We start from the raw sequence: 16,134 nt of genomic DNA on the forward strand, positions 1-16,134 counted from the left end.
CTTGCATATTAAATATAGTGGAGTGAAAAGTAACCTGACTTTTTTTTGACTATTCAGGATTATACACAAGCCAGAAATTTCTTCAAGTACAGTTCCCCAAATCAGCTCTTCCACAGTTTGTTCATCAGCATACTCTATTTATATTCTAGCATACAATCACTTACTGAAGAGTACAGAAAAGACATTTTAGATAAATTGAAGCACATTAAGTTAAGACATGATTCTGTAACGTTTCATTTTTGTATTTAAAGTATGGTTAAGCATTAATTCAGTGCTTTCTATTTAGTCTTTTAGTGTTGTAGAAATACATGCCGTCAGTAGCCACCAAGCATCATCCATGTCAGTCTATATATACCAGATATTACTAGAGCTCAATTTTCATAAAGGGCAAATGAAAAAAACCAGAGTTCTTTTATTTTCCTCTGACATCCCATCAGATCATTTGAGCATTCCTCAGTAAGCGTATCCCATGGTATAGACCATTGAATACAGAACAAGTCAGAGCATGGAGCTTTGGAGCTCAAAAGCAGGATTGTATTATGTTCTTTGTGATTAAAAATATTGCTAAAATGAAAAGGAAAAACTTGGAAAGAGTTTTTTTTTTTTTTTTTTATGAACCGGGAGGGGAAAAAACCCATTGTGATCAAATAATTGAAAAGTATGTATGTATATGACAAAGCCCTAACTTAATACTTTTCTCTTTGCTTGTTACAAAGTACATATCCTCATGTTCATAAAGAAAATCTTCCTCATCTGTAATGTTAAGTAGTGTGAGCTTGCATTAATTGGCTGCTTATATGAATACTGAAGCATTTCTTAAAAGATCAGTTGTTCGCAAGTCCTCTGACCACACCTGGGATATTGTTAGGTTTATTTAGAAAACAGTCTTCAATTCTAAGTTGCGTCATTTGTGTAAATAGTGTGAAGATCTGCATCGTTTCATAAGGTGGCGAATTCTCAAAATGCTAAAATAAAGGCCCTTCTAAAACATCAATAGCATTAAGTTTTGTTTTACTGACTTTTGGATTTTATAAACTTAGAAACTGCAAGATTGAAGTAGTTTAAGCCTATATCTAGAGTTACTGTGGATTGGGTCCTTATCCTCCCATTGCCTTGGTATTATATACAAACAAGGAAAGAAGAGTAATACTGTTAAGGAACACAAATTTTACTCTTATAAAAATCAGGGGAAAAAAAATGAGTATACCAGGCCAGGTAACAAACTATTCATTTTTGTAGAAAAAGGAAGTTTTCATGCAAATTTTATGTGATCTATTGCTAAGGAGAAATTAGAATTTAAATAATTTCTGGAACCTAATGCGATAGTGGTAATTATCTGGGATAGATATTTATGGTGTTTATAGTATACTGAAAATTTGAGAAACACTTCTTAAGAATATGTTCATCAGTGATATAAATACATGGAAAAAAATTCTGTTTTTTATCCTTCTCTACTTTAAACTTGTTTATAATGGGTAGAAAATATTAGAGATCAGTTTTATTAGCAGCTCTTATATGCAGGACAGATTCTAAGATCTCAGCTGTATCTGCTTTAAGTACTGAGTACTCTAAAGGTTGGTCTGGTCTCTTACCACCTTTGTACATAGTAAAAATTTTGATTTTTTATATAAGACATTTCCCATGTTTATGTTCCATTTGCTTTTGTACATTGAATTTTCTTTTAGTTATTTGAAAAGCTAATACCTATGCTTAAATTCTTCTCTTTTAGAAGGTGAGACATTATTTCTTTTACTTGTGATTTGTTTTCTGTTTTCATTTGTGAATTAAAAACAATTTTTGCACTGACATCTAGTCAAATGCTTGTGTGTGCACACGTGCAGACTTGGAAACTTGAAGTTAACCAGTAAAGTTGAGACTAATGAGTAAATGGCAGAGTCTTTGTGCTTGAAGATTGGTTTTCTTTCTGTGTGTGTTTCGGTAACTTTTACCCAAATGGAAGTGAATATGTATATTGGATAAGAAATTGAATTATGAAACTCTGCAAATAAACATCACTTTTAATAAGTTAAGGTGAAACCAGCAGAGCAGTTACAACATTTTAAAAGGCTCTCCTTGCTACCAAATGTTAATTATTATCTGCCATTTTTATAGACCTTCTTAGTTCAAATATTTTCATGTATATTAACTTAATAGTATACATTCCTGTCATTTTCATTCCATCTTTGCGTTTTTCTTTCTGCCATTCTTTGTGTGGTTTTGATTTTGGCTTTATTTGTCCTTACAGTGTCTGCTTGGGTAGTAGTTGGGTGATTTTCTCACTGGGATCTTAAGATACACAAATGCTTCTGTGTATACACTTATATGCATGTATCTAAAAGGGATTAAGATACTGGAAAAAATACTAGCTGAGTGAATTCTGTATATACATTAAGTAAACAGAACCTTCTCTACGTTAAACACAGAAAAGCTGTTACTAGATACCATTTTCTTGCCTACTTTTGGAACAGATAAAATTAATAAGAAACATAAGACAAATCTACTTTTAGTAGTGTTGAGCTATGGGAAATTGATCTCATTTTTAGGAACCCCAAAGTTAAGGGTAGTTAAAAAAAAATTTTTTTTCCTTTTCTCCACCTTCGTCATATGAGATGTGGTTTTCTGTGGGGTTTAAGAGTTGTTGAGATAAGGGTTTGAATTCCATTGCCAAAACTCATTTACTGTTTGACCTTGAGCAGATTAATTAAACCTTTGCAAGTAGGAATAATGATAGGAAAATTAGGAATAATAATCCTATCTTCTAGGATTGAATATATTAAAGTATATAATAGATTAAGTATGTGAAGTAAGGTAATTCATGTAAAGTGCTTAGAATAGTGCATGGTTTACAGGGTTGCTCTTAATATGGATATTGAGTTGATAAATTGAAATTTCCTTTCATTTAAAAACATTTTTTCCTGCTTTTTCTTGTTTTTATCTCCACTGATTATTTTTAAGTACATTGTATTTTTAAAAAAAATTGTAATATTTATTTTTGGGAAACAGAATGCAAGCTGGGGAGGGGCAGAGAGAGAGGGAGACACGTAATATGAAGCAGGCTCCAGGCTCTGAGCTGTCAGCACAGAGTCTGATGTGGGGCTCATACCCACGAAGCATGGAGTCATGACCTGGGTGGAAGTCGGATGCTTAACCAACTGAGCCACCCAGGCGCCCCTAAGTACATTGTATTTGAAATGAACAGGATCTTCCAAGTGTACACACACACACACACACACACACACACACACACACTCTCTCTCTCTCTCTCTCTTTCCCCATCACCGCTCTCTTGAAACCCACTTTACATGACATTAAAGGAGTTTAAAAACAAAAGGTATGAAATGATACAACTCACAAAGAAAAAGAGAATAAAGAGAGAAGCATGGATGAGAGATAATAAAAAATGCATGATAGAATAGGAATTTGCTGAACACTGCCACAGCCTAATTGCCTAAAAAGGGACATACTGACCAGAAGTAATGTAACATTCTTTAACTGCCTTGCTCTTCAGAATTCCTTCAAGAATAAGTTACCAAAGTAACATTACAGGAATATTTTACTGAACTGTAAAAACAATTTTTTTATTAAAATTTTTTTTTTGGAAATGTTTATTCTTGAGAGAGAGAGCACGAGCAGGGGAGGGGCAGAGAGAGAGGGAGACAGAATCTGAAGCAGGGTCCAGGCTCTGACCTGTTAGCACAGAGCCCTACATGGGGCTTGAACCCACAGACTGTGAGATCATGACCTGAGCCGAAATTGGGTGCTTAACTGACTGAGCCACCCAGGGCCCCAACAACAGATTTCTTGGTTGAAGGCCTATTGAATGAAATTTCAGACTATATGGACTAGCCATTTAGCTATTTAACCAGCAGTTATTTATGGATGGTGTTGGAGTAATTAATGATGGTTTCATAGAACATGAAGCAAAGAAAAAGAAGCAATTCAACATAGTACATGAAAAGAAAATGATGGAACACTGCTTGACTCACTTGTGAACAGTATTTACAAAAAGTTAATATAAACACTGGATTTTTCTTTCTCTATTTTACATAGCATTTTTGGGGAGTTACATGACTTTCTTTGAAACAAAGATGTTTATTTTATGGGTGATGGGCATTGAGGAGGACACTTGCTGGGATGAGCACTGGGTGTTGTATGTAAGTGATGAATCATGGGAATCTCCTGAAGCCAAGACTGCATTGTATGTTAGGTAACTTGACAATAAAAAAAGAAAGAAAAGAAATAAAATAATTCAGTTCTAAGAAAATGGTTTATTTTAGAGCAACTGTCAGTACAGTAGAGATGGAAAGAATAGTGGACAAGAAGATTCCCAGATGTGCATTAGTAGCAGCTGTGGCTCCTTGGGTAGCAGTAACGATCTCTCTGGGTGCATTAGTTTCCTGTTGCTGCAGTAACAGATTGTCACAAGGTTAGTAGATGAAAGCACAAATTTATTATGTACACTTCTTGAGGCCACAAGTCCAATACAGGTCTCACTGTACTAAAATCAATGTAGGTCATCATATTACATTTTCTTTTAAATTTTTTTTTTTTTTTTTAGAGAAAGAATGTGTGCGAGTGGGCAGAGGGGCACAGGGAAAGAGAGACAGAATATCTCAAGCAGGCTCCATGCTCAGTGCAGAGCCCAACGTGGGGCTCAGTCCGTGATCCCATGACCCTGGGATCATGATCTGAGCCTAAATGAAGAGAGGGATGTTCAGCTGAGTCACCCACATCACATTTTCTTTGCGCAGTATAGAAGGTATTTTGCAAGTCTAAAGGTAGCTATGTTATGCATGTATACACACGTGCTTGCATATTGAATGGACAGAAACAATCTCACAACGACTCGTGGTGGCAGAAATCTCTAGTGTTGGAAAGGCTTTTATACTCAAGATCATTGAAATAACTGTCATTAGTAGCTAGAAAACCAGTTTCAGATTATTTTTTAAACCTATTTGGTGCTTGCAACATGTGGTTTAATCCAGATACTAACTTTAAATAGAAGGGACAAAAGAACTCATGTTCACTTCAGGTTTCCCTCTGAGCGAGAACAGCTAGTTCTTTCAGTTTTGCTTTTAGCAATTTTGCCCTTGAAAGGTCATTATAAATTTGCTTAGAGATTCTTTTTAAAAGCAAATTTTGAGGCCTCCTGCAAACTTCTTATCTGTTACCAACTGTGAAATTTATATTGAGTGGGAAAAGGTTAGTGTCTACTAACCTCTAAAAGGCAAAATAAAGAAGACTGTACTCAGGATTGGATTTTCAGTGCATTTCCAGCACAAAATATCCTGCCTATTGTACTTTGAGGTAATTCCTTGCTTGTAACTCTAGTTGGGTGTTCTGATTTCTCTGTGGTGATATGTGGTGTAGCTCTCCTCTTTTTATCGAAAGGGCTTAGAGAAGCCCTTTGACCTCAGGGCCACTGCTGGCATGCCGGTGATTGTGCACCAAGATCTAGAAGCCAGCAGATTATTGTTTATCATCCCCAGAGTGGAAGATATAGTATAAGTTGATACATATACTGAAAAGCCTTACTGTTTTTAAAAGTTTCACCCTCATGGGGGAATATGAAATGTAAAGTAGGCTAAGTTATTGAAGAATAGATTTTTTTTTTCCAGTCTCTGTAGTATCTCACCCCTGGGTTCTCTTCAGTTTGTCCCTTAACCTATTAATTGGGGGTTTTTGGTTATGATCTTAGAAATCAGACTTCCACAGGTGGTTTTATTAGCTCATATTATTACTAGTCCTGGGAAAGCTGGATGTGACTTCTTAAACATCTGTATCCAGGGCCTGGGGCACAGTGAAGACTCCTCTCTGTCTTTCTTGATTCTTGGCACTTAGGCTGCTTTGTGACGAGAGGTGGTTGGTTTTCCTTCATAGGAAACATGGTGACCCTCAGCTCCAGGTCCGTCATGTCAGTTTCACAACCATGAGGAAGAAAGGGTTTCTCCCTGGTTTAGTTCTTTCCAGTGAAGGATTCTGGAGCAATCTGTGTCGTATGCACACACTTATAATCAGGGTTGTGGACTGTTGTGGTTGGCAGCCTCTCAAAATCATAAGGTTGGGTTTGGGAAGAGGTGATTTCCTGAAAGGAAAGGAAGGAGACTGGTGTTTCCAGAACAAAAAATATGCAGGAAAAATGGCATGTGTCCATTATAAGATTTATGTCTATTTTTGCAAAAGGATAAATCTCACTTTGTCAGTTTAGATATCTGTTAATCATTCTGATAAGCATGTTAAAAAGCTGCATGAAATCCTTTAAGAACAATAGAAAATTTATTTTAGGTCTGGAATGCCCTAAGCTTACTGTATTAAAAAAAAAGAAGTTAAACCTGAATCAGTGAAATAGGAGCTAAGGATACGTGAATTGTAAAAACAACTCTTTATCTTTTGGTAAATGATAGTTTATACTGTCAGAAACTTGTATTTCTTTACCAAATTCTAAAATAAACTTTGAGGCTATTTTACAACCCCTTGATAGAATAACCAAAGTGAAAAAGTAAAAGAAGGCTCAAGTTCTGATGCTAATTACATACTTTCAGCAGGGTTTTAGCAAAGCTGAGCTATGTAAGCCCTTTTGACTTTTATGCCATATTAAATAAATTTGTTATGAAAGATAATGTAAAAGGTAGAAGCTACTTGTATTATCTATCACAGTTTATTCATATGGTTTTCACTTTCCTCCCTTTAAAATGATAAGTGTTGTGTCATTTTGAACAATGTATTGACACTTATTAGGTACATGTTGGTTAATAGGTAATAAACTCTTCTGATAAATCATTTATTTTTGTATATTTTAAAGTCAGTAATGACAATGCCTTTTTCCAGGGTAGCCGCTTTTTTATGTCTATTGATTTTTGCAGAAATTTTCTTTCAGTTTTAATGTATTAAATAGTAAGGACTACAGACTACCTTCAAAGGTGGTTTGACTCAGCATTAAAGGGGCTTATGGACACAGATGGGAAATAGTGGATTGGGTAGGTCAGGTCATTAGTGATATCTGTACATAGGTTATAGATGACCTCTGAATAATCATCCTGGTAAGCTTGTGATTTATCAATCATTATTTAAATAAAACCATGACTCACATTTGAAGTATGTTGTAGAAAACTTGGTTAGTGCCTAGAGGTAAGCAATGAAAATGTGTACAGGTAGATCATTTGACAGAACTATGGACCTAACTATTTCTAGTCTGTGAGGTAGAAATAGGCTCTTCTCTTCTTCCCCCACAATTTTATTGACATATAACATTATATTCATTTAAGGTATGCAATGTAATGGATTTGATGTATGTATATACATTTGATCCTTGAACAGTGCAGAGGTAGGGGCCGATCCCCTGCACAATCGAAACTCCCTAAAAACTGCTGCTATATGTGTTATATGCTGTATCTTTACAATAAAGTCAGAGAAAATAAAATATTATTATTTTAAAGTTTTATTTCATTTTTAAAAATTTTTTTTTTTCAACGTTTATTTATTTTTGGGACAGAGAGAGACAGAGCATGAACGGGGGAGGGGCAGAGAGAGAGGGAGACACAGAATCGGAAACGGGCTCCAGGCTCTGAGCCATCAGCCCAGAGCCTGACGCGGGGCTCGAACTCACGGACCGCGAGATGGTGACCTGGCTGAAGTCGGACGCTTAACCGACTGCGCCACCCAGGCGCCCCAAAGTTTTATTTCATTTTGAGAGAGACAGAGAGCGCACACAAGCAGGGGAGGGGCAGAGAGAGAGAAAGAGAATCCCAGGCAGGCTCTGCACCACCACTGACTGAGCCACCCAGGTGCCCTGAAAAGAAAATATTTTTTAAAGCAGATTTTAAAAAATTTTTTAAATGTTCATTTATTTTGAGAGAGAGCGCATGCCCCCAAGTGCGTGAGCAGGGGAGTTTGTGGGGTGGAGAGACACAGAATCTGAAGCAGGCTCTAGGCTCTGAGCGTTCAGCACAGAGGCTGATGTAGGGCTCGAATTCATGAACCACGAGATCATGGCTCATGTGGTATCATGACCTGAGCCAAAGTCAGAGGCTCAACCACCTGAGCTACCCGCGTGCCCTTTGTAGAAAATGTTATTAAGATCTTAGAAAGAGGGGCGCCTGGGTGGTGCAGTCGGTTAAGCGTCCGACTTCAACCAGGTCACGATCTCGCGGTCCGGGAGTTCGAGCCCCGCGTCAGGCTCTGGGCTGATGGCTCAGAGCCTGGAGCCTGTTTCCGATTCTGTGTCTCCCTCTCTCTCTGCCCCTCCCCCGTTCATGCTCTGTCTCTCTCTGTCCTAAAAATAAATAAACTTTGAAAAAAAAAATTAAAAAAAAAAAAGATCTTTAGAAAGAGAAAATACATTGGTTGTGTGAGTTTTTTATGTATTTGGATATTAGCCCCTTATCATATAAGTGATGTGCAAATAATTTGTCCTATTCTGTAGGTTGCCATTTTATCTTGTTCATATTGTCCTTTGTGGTGCCAGAGTTTTTCGGTTTCATGTAATCACACTTACTTTGGTTTTGTTGTTTTGCTTTTGGTGTCAAATGCAAAAAATCCCTGCCAAGAGCTTATCCCCTATGTTTTCCTCTAGGAGTTTTATGGTTTCAGGTTTTATGTTCATGTCTTCAGTTCATTTTGAGTTGAATTTTGGGTATAAAATAGCAGTCTTTTGCATGTAGCTGTCCAGTTTTCTGTGTTCTATATTCTTGGCTCTTTTGCTGTAAGTGAATGGACCATATATGAGATTGGGATTATTTGGGGTCTCTCTGTTCCATTGGTCTCTGTATCTGTTTTTATGCCAATTCCATGCTGATTTGATTACTGTAGTTGTGTGATAGAGTGCAAAATCAGAAAGTGTGATGCCTTCAACATTGTTCTTTTTTTATCATGATTGCTCTGGCTGCTCAGGTGTTTTTTGGGGGGGGGGGGTCCACACAAACGTTAAATGGTTTGTTCTATTTATGAGAAAAATGTTATTGGAATTTTGATGTGGATTGCATTGAATCTGTAGATTGCTTTGGGTAATAGGGACTTGTGAACAATACTAATCCTTTTGATTCGTGAACATGCAGTGTCTTATGAGTTTGTTGATTGTCTCTTCCACTTGAGCTAGTTTTTTTGTTAAAATGTTTAATTTTTTTTCAGTTATTTTATTTTTTAGTTTCGTGATTTCTCATTGGTACACTCTTTTATTTTCTCTTTGTGGAAATTGTTTCTCTTTTATATGTTGTCCTCCTCACCTTAGTGAGCATCTTTACGACCATTATTTTGAGATCTTTAGTGGTTTCAGGGAAATCAACTCCATTTCATTAAGATGTGTTTCTGGAGTTTTATCATGTTCTTTAGTTTGGAGAATTTTCTTCTCTTTTCTCATTTTCCTTGACTGGGTGTTGGTTTCTTTCCATTATATCAAAGAACCACCTCTTCCAGTCATGATGGACTGGGCTTGTGTAGGAGTTGAAGTGTATCATTCCAGCCTGGTGGAAGTTTTTGGTTCTCTCTAAAACCTTGTGAGATTTTGTTAGTGGTTCCTAATCCTTGACCATATGCCATGACCTGTCAGTGTCCTAAAGGGGAGGATCACCTAGATATGGAGCCTTGTTAAAAATCAGATACTCAGACAGTAGCTCTTAAAGTATGCACATAGGCTGCTTCCAGGGAGAGACTGGGAGATGGGAGTTTGTATCTGCCTCCTCTTTGGTGGCCCCTAGGGTATAGCTGGTTAAGAAGTGTTTCATTATTGCTTCATTGATTAGGCTCTTCTTTTATTTATTTACTTATTGTTTTAGTAATCTCTAAACCTAAAGTGGGGCTTAGCCTCATGACCTTGAGACTAAGAGTCGCATGCTCTATTGATTGAATCAGCCAGACACCCCTAGGGTCTTCTGATAAAAAGTGATTTAAAAAACATTGTATGGGGATGCCTGGGGGGCTCAGTACTTTAAGCCTCCGACTGGATCTCCGCTCAGTTCTTGACCTCAGGGTTGTGAGTTCAAGCCTGCATTGGGCTCAGTGCTGGATGTGAAGTCTAACTAAAAAAATAAAATTAAAAAAAACAAAACAAAACACCACCATTGGTGGCTTGGTTGTTGTAGAGTTATTGTGAATGGAAAAAAAAAACTCCATTCAACCTAATGGCTTGCCAAGTAACTTAAAAACACAAATTGGGGGCGCCTGAATGGATCAGTCAGTTACTGGTCTGACTCTTAATTTCAGTTCAGGTCAAGATAACATGGTTTGTGAGTTTAGCCCTTTGTCAGGCTCTGCACTGACAGCGTGGAGTCAGCTTTAATTCTCATTCTCTCTCTCTCCCTCCCTCCTTCCCTCCCTCCTCCCCTCCCTCCTCCTTCCCTTCCTTTCTTCCCTCCCTGTCTGCCACTCCTGTGCTTTCTGTCTCTCTCTAAATAAATAAAGGGGAAAAAGAAACCCACATAAAGTTTAAAATTTTATTCAGGGAGTGTAACAGGTGAACAAATGGGAGTATAATGCATGGACTTGAGGAAAGGTCAGGATACTAAGAATTGCCAGAGATGCTGAGATTTGAAGGCAATATTAAAGCATCACATATTCAAGGTATTAGCAATTGAGTGCCTGTGTTTAAAGTGCTTAGAAATGTGCCTGGCATGTAGTAAGACTCTTAAGTATTACCTATTATTTATTTTAAGCTATTCACCTGTAAGTTTTTAGAACCAGTATTTCTAAACCATTGAGCCATCAGAGTAGCTGGGGCCTGCAGCTAGACGTGCAGATTTTTGGTCCCTCCCCAAAACTGCTGTATCTGAAATCCGTCAGGTATAGCTATGCAGCCTGTGTTTTAACAAACTCTCCAGGAATTCTGATGTACAGAGAAGTTTGAGAACCACCACTTTTGAGGTTCTACCCAGTATAAAACCAAAATAGTGATGGCAGTTGAGGTCTTTAGGACACAGCATTACTGTGAAGCAGAGATAAAAAAAAAAAAAAAAAAGCTATCAGATAAGTGACTTGCGCACAAATAGGAACACCAGAATTTGCGTTCCTTCCCTCTTTTTAAAAATGTCTTTCACATAAAATAGTTCTTTGAGAAATAGTTGGTCATAATACTGAATAAGACAGGTTTTAGAGAAATGAGCTGACACTATTTCAAAAGCCTTCTTCTCATTTAGCAGTTATTTCTTGTCTAGTTATTGTCAGGCACAGCTCTGGTCATAGGGTAACTCTTAGTATGTTAGGGAAATCAAACTCTGAGTATATCGATTATGATACGGTGTTTTAGGTGCTAGAATAGAAATAGCCTTTTTCACTCCATGCTCAGATCAAGGAGCTCACAAGGTTGAAATAGCTTTTTTCTCTCCATGCTCACAAGGTTGAGTTCCATCTGGGTCTTAAGGAATAATGGGCAGTTGCCAAGTGAGGATAGGTTTGGGGTGAGGGTGTTCCATGTATTTGTTGATATTAGTGCTATAAAAGCTACTGTTTTCATTTTTTGCCTAAGTGAAGACACACTTTTCTTTTGCTCCAAAAAAAAAATCTCAAATCCATCTTTATATTATAGCTTTTATTACTCTGTTTTTTCTGTTACATGGATTGGTTGGTTAATAGGCCTCTCAAAAGCAGCTCATGCCCCCAGGGAATCAGTATCATAGAAAAAAATTACTGTTTTACAAATGCCTGTTGCCTAGTTATACTGTCAATATTTCAAAATATAAACTTATTTCAGAGGTTCCCAGAGTTTGTTTTTTGGTCCCCTTAATACTTTGAGTAACTTTTTTCATGGCACCTCTAAGCCAAGAGAAATTCTTTACAGATGTATTAACTGGTTTTGTGCAGACAACTTAGTAAACATGTATGTCCTAACATCTTGGTTGCTTTGAAAAAATAACAAATTGAAAGAAAAAAATTTTTATTTCCTTTGAATATAATCATGATTACTGACGGGATATCAATGCCTTTCCTTGTCAAGCCATGGAATCAGAATGAATGCCACCAACTCTCTTTTCTAGTTCCATATTGTCTCTCGTACAATGCTTGGGGTTTTTTCACAGCAACCACAGAAAGCACTGCTTTGCAGAGATGTGCCATTAGAAAGAGCATATGGTCTAATTGTAGCCCGGAGTGGAGGGGGCTGCAAGAGCACCTGGTTCCAGGGGTCCCGAGCAGACCAGGTTTGGCCACTTGCCACAAATCAAATCCAAAGGCAGGGAGAAACAAGACAATTTATTTCAGTGAGTCCGACACTAGGGTGAGAGTAGACTGAAGTCTCAAAGCCTGTCCAGAGTGCCGAAAATACCAGGTTTATATAAGGATAATGTGGGATAAACATGGTTGAATGCAAACAGGCGGGCACTGAAGGTCAAGTTGATCATTGTCTTGGAGTCAGTCACATGGGGTCTTGTGGCTCAGGACAGTGCTCATTGCTTAAGGGAGTAGTTTCTGTTCCCTTCAGGGGATACTTTGCCCACAGGGTCTTTTGCCTGACTTAAGAGATAAGCTGGAAAGGAGAACTTAATCAGTTGGAAAGTACAGCCTAAAGTCAAAATGGAGGTAGTTGACATTCTCTTTCATAATGTTGCAATTTTGAATTACCTTTATTTACTAAGTTGAATATCATTGGGTTTCCCTCAAATTGAAAATATTGTGTGGGGCCCCAGGATATTTCCTGGGAATCATAGGTTTATTTGATTAAATACACAGGTGGGGTTCACTTCTTATTTTGTCTGGGTCACCAAGCTGTCAGTAGCATATCTTTCTTTTTCTGTTCTTCATTCACTTAGGCTGCACTGGTGTGAGTGATTGCTACCTAATAGCCTGAAGGCACCAGCTTTTTTCACTGCCTCAGGTGGCACTTTCATTTTTTTAAGTTCTATTTATTTTTTTTGTGATCTCTACATTGAACATGGGGCTTGAACTCAGGACCCCGACATCAAGTCTCATGCTCTTCCGACAGCCAGTCAGGTGCCCCGGCACCTTCATTTTCTATTCACTGTGTGCCCATTTCTAGAAGTACCTACCTGTGCTCTTAGCTTATGCCTCCTGTTGCCCTGTGGGGCTTGGCCACAAATTGTTCCTCAGTGGTATGTGTTTGCACACTAAACTGCCCAGATGGTAGTCCTGAAGGAAGTTCTATTTAAGTGATTAAGTGATCACTATTTCTCTAGAAGCTATACTTGGTTAATATTCAAGAAATATGAGAGTGCAATATTTATGGGGGGGAGTATTTATATTGCTGTAGAAATGTGTTTAAAAAAGGTGTGTTGAAAACATGAATGTCCTACTATTCATAAATTTATTCATAAAAAGTTTGTTGATAAATTGCTGTGTGTTATATATAGCCCTGGCCCTTGTGGATTCACATTTTATATGCCTGCCTATATAGGAGCACATCTTCTATCCAGGGGACAGTTTAAATTTGGTGCGAGATGTAAATTTTGCTTTAGTAGGTGAATACAAGGCAGTCAGGGAGTCCTGAGTGGGAGTAACTCCAGGGAGTAAAGGAGTCAGGCCTGAGTTAGTGAACTGAAGGAACAGGAGGAAAGATTCTTCCATGCAGAGTTGTGGAAGAGCATAGTATACTTAGGGAACTTGAAATAGCAGATGAAAGCTTAGAATGCATGGAAGAATGTAGTTGAAGATGAGGATAGAGAGAGAAATAGGATTTCCATAGCCTGTGGAGTTTTTTATTTATCCTGAAAATTTGGGAAGCCTTTGAGGGATTTGAAATGAGTAACACGATCAGTTTTGTACTTTGGAAAGGTACACCTAGATTCAGGGTGAGGTGTATTGGAAGGGGAAAGAACACTGTAAAACTGGAACCAGATAAGTGAGGGACTCCTGACTCCTGCATTGACGTAGGTGAGAGGCTCAAGGGCCCGAAATAAGGTCGTGGCAGTAATGTGGGGATGGAGGGAGGAAAGCGGCAGACTCCCCAGGATAGTTTGCTAATTGGATGTGATCATATGAGGGAGAAGGAGTGGTGAGGGACAGCCCTCAAACCTGGCTGGAAATACTGGCAGAAATGTTGTTGACCAAACATGGACTGAAGAGGAGGAATGGGCTATGCAAAGAAAGTTGTGCGTTAAGTGCAGAAGCTTGAGTGTCCTCTGGCCTCATCAGTAAGCAGTTGAATGTATAGTCTCAAGCCCAGAAAGTAGAAAATAGACTCACTAGTTATCGGCATAGACTTGATAAGGTAAAGATGTGCGAGAGGGAAGAAAAGACACCAAGGGTGCCAGCTTACGCAAGATCAAAAAAACACACAGAGATGTAAGGTAGTGGATGAGTGAGGAACCAGAGAAGAGGGATCTGTTGGAAGAAGAATCTCAGAGTAATCCTTTCTCTACCTTGTACGTTCTAGGTTTTTGAAATATCTGACTAGTAATTTCACTAACAGTTTCCTAACGGGATATTATCGTTACAACCACAGCATCCATTCTCCCCCTCGTCTGTCGTATAGGAGCCATCGTTTGAGTGGCAGACCCCCCCCCTGCTCCTGGTGATTCCTGATTAGGTCTGTGCTGCTCATAGGGAACTGCTGTCCCTCTGCAGCGATTGGGTTTGAGTTTGGCTCAAGGAAGGCATTCTGTGGATGAGAGGGGTTGGTTCAGGACAGGGCAGAGAATTCAGATGCCAGAGGAAGTTTTGTGGAAACCTCAGGGGGGAATTTGTCTTGTTTTTAATAAAGCGCTATTCTTCTGTATGTCAGTAAACACGGACAGAAGGCTTTAGACTTGCTGCAGCTCTGTTGGCTACCAGCCTGACAATGAAGCTGACAGGAGGGCACAGCTGAGAAAAGTGTAGAGAAATTTTGTGGAAGCCCTGAGTACACTGAACACCTTGCCCCTGGGCCTTACTGTGTAAGCCATTTTTGGTTTTCAGCTATAATTTTATTTTCAGAGAAGGAACATGTGATCGGAGTGTATGAATGATGGATGCGAATAGCACACACACCCTAAGGTGACAATGTAGCCAGCTCCAATGTCACATGGGAGCTCTGCAGTGTAGTTTTCAAGGACCTAAAATCTCTGCCGGTAGTTTTGGGGAGGAAGACAGGAAGTAGGTAGGGTATGATTTTAGAATTGTAAAGTATCATGGGGCGCCTGGGTGGCTCAGTCCGTTGAGCGTCCAACCTCGGCTCAAGTCATGATCTCGCGGTTCGTGGGTTCAAGTTCTGAGTCAGGTTCTGGGCTGACAGCTCCGAGCCTGGAGCCTGCTTCAGATTCTGTGTCTCCCTCTCTCTGCCCCTCCCCCACTCATGTGCGCGCGCGGGCACGTGCGCGCGCTCCTTCTCTGTCAAAAATAATAAACTTTAAAAAAAAAAAAGTAAAGTATCAGAAAAGAGGAGGACAAAAGTTCTGGTGGAAATCAGAAAAGGAATTGTTTATTATTCATTCTCGTGTCACATAGTTTTTACTAGTAAACAAGACTTAGGTTTTTGTGTTAAGTTGTAAAGGTAGGAGAAAATTCACTAAAATAACAAATCTTTAAAAACTTACTTTAAAAAAACTGATGAGGAAAATTACCACATGTACACAGAAACAGGGAAGAGAACCGCCTCACCCAGGTATGTAGCACCCAGCTTCACTAGCTGTGGATGGGGGCCCCATCCTGTGTCACCTGTGACCCCCTCGCCTCAGCTGGAAAACTTAAAGCAAGTTCATCCCACACTATTTCAGTATGTGGCACCTGGCTGTTTCTGTCAGTAGAGCACGTGACTCTTGATTCCCAGGTCATTGAGATCGAGCCCCACATTGGGTGTAGAGGTTAAAAATCTTCAAAAAAAATTTCAATATGTGTGTCTAAGATTAAACTGCTTTAAGGAGGCATCAGTAACATTCAGTAAATGTGAAGAGACATTTTTCCTTGTCTCCTTCCTTGACCTTATGCAGAATAACAGTATTTCAAGGATAGCAACAATTATTCAAAAGGTTGACACTCTTAATAGAGTTCCCTATAAAGAATAGAGTACGTTTCCAGGAAAAACGATGACTCTGCTACTGACAGCAGTTAATACGTATAAGAGTGAGTGCACCATTTCCTGTTTTTCTTTGCAGAGGCCCAACTGTGGAGTTCCCCTTGTTTACCCATGAGTTAAATCTTGTCTCTGTCTTACCACAGAGGTGTCCTACTCCTTAAATGTCCACAGTGACTAAAAAGTAATACATTTTTGTATTTTGA

At 38.7% G+C, this 16,134-nt stretch overlaps 1 protein-coding gene across 4 annotated transcripts in view; it reads left to right on the plus strand.

Annotated features, from left to right (window-relative positions):
* The window catches only part of CDC42SE2 (CDC42 small effector 2), a 131,528-nt gene that overhangs the window by 104,017 nt on the left and 11,377 nt on the right, over nucleotides 1-16,134 (plus strand). The window lies entirely within an intron of this gene.

The sequence above is a fragment of the Lynx canadensis genome, chromosome A1, assembly GCF_007474595.2.
Source record: "Lynx canadensis isolate LIC74 chromosome A1, mLynCan4.pri.v2, whole genome shotgun sequence".
Taxonomy (NCBI): Eukaryota; Metazoa; Chordata; class Mammalia; order Carnivora; family Felidae; genus Lynx; species Lynx canadensis.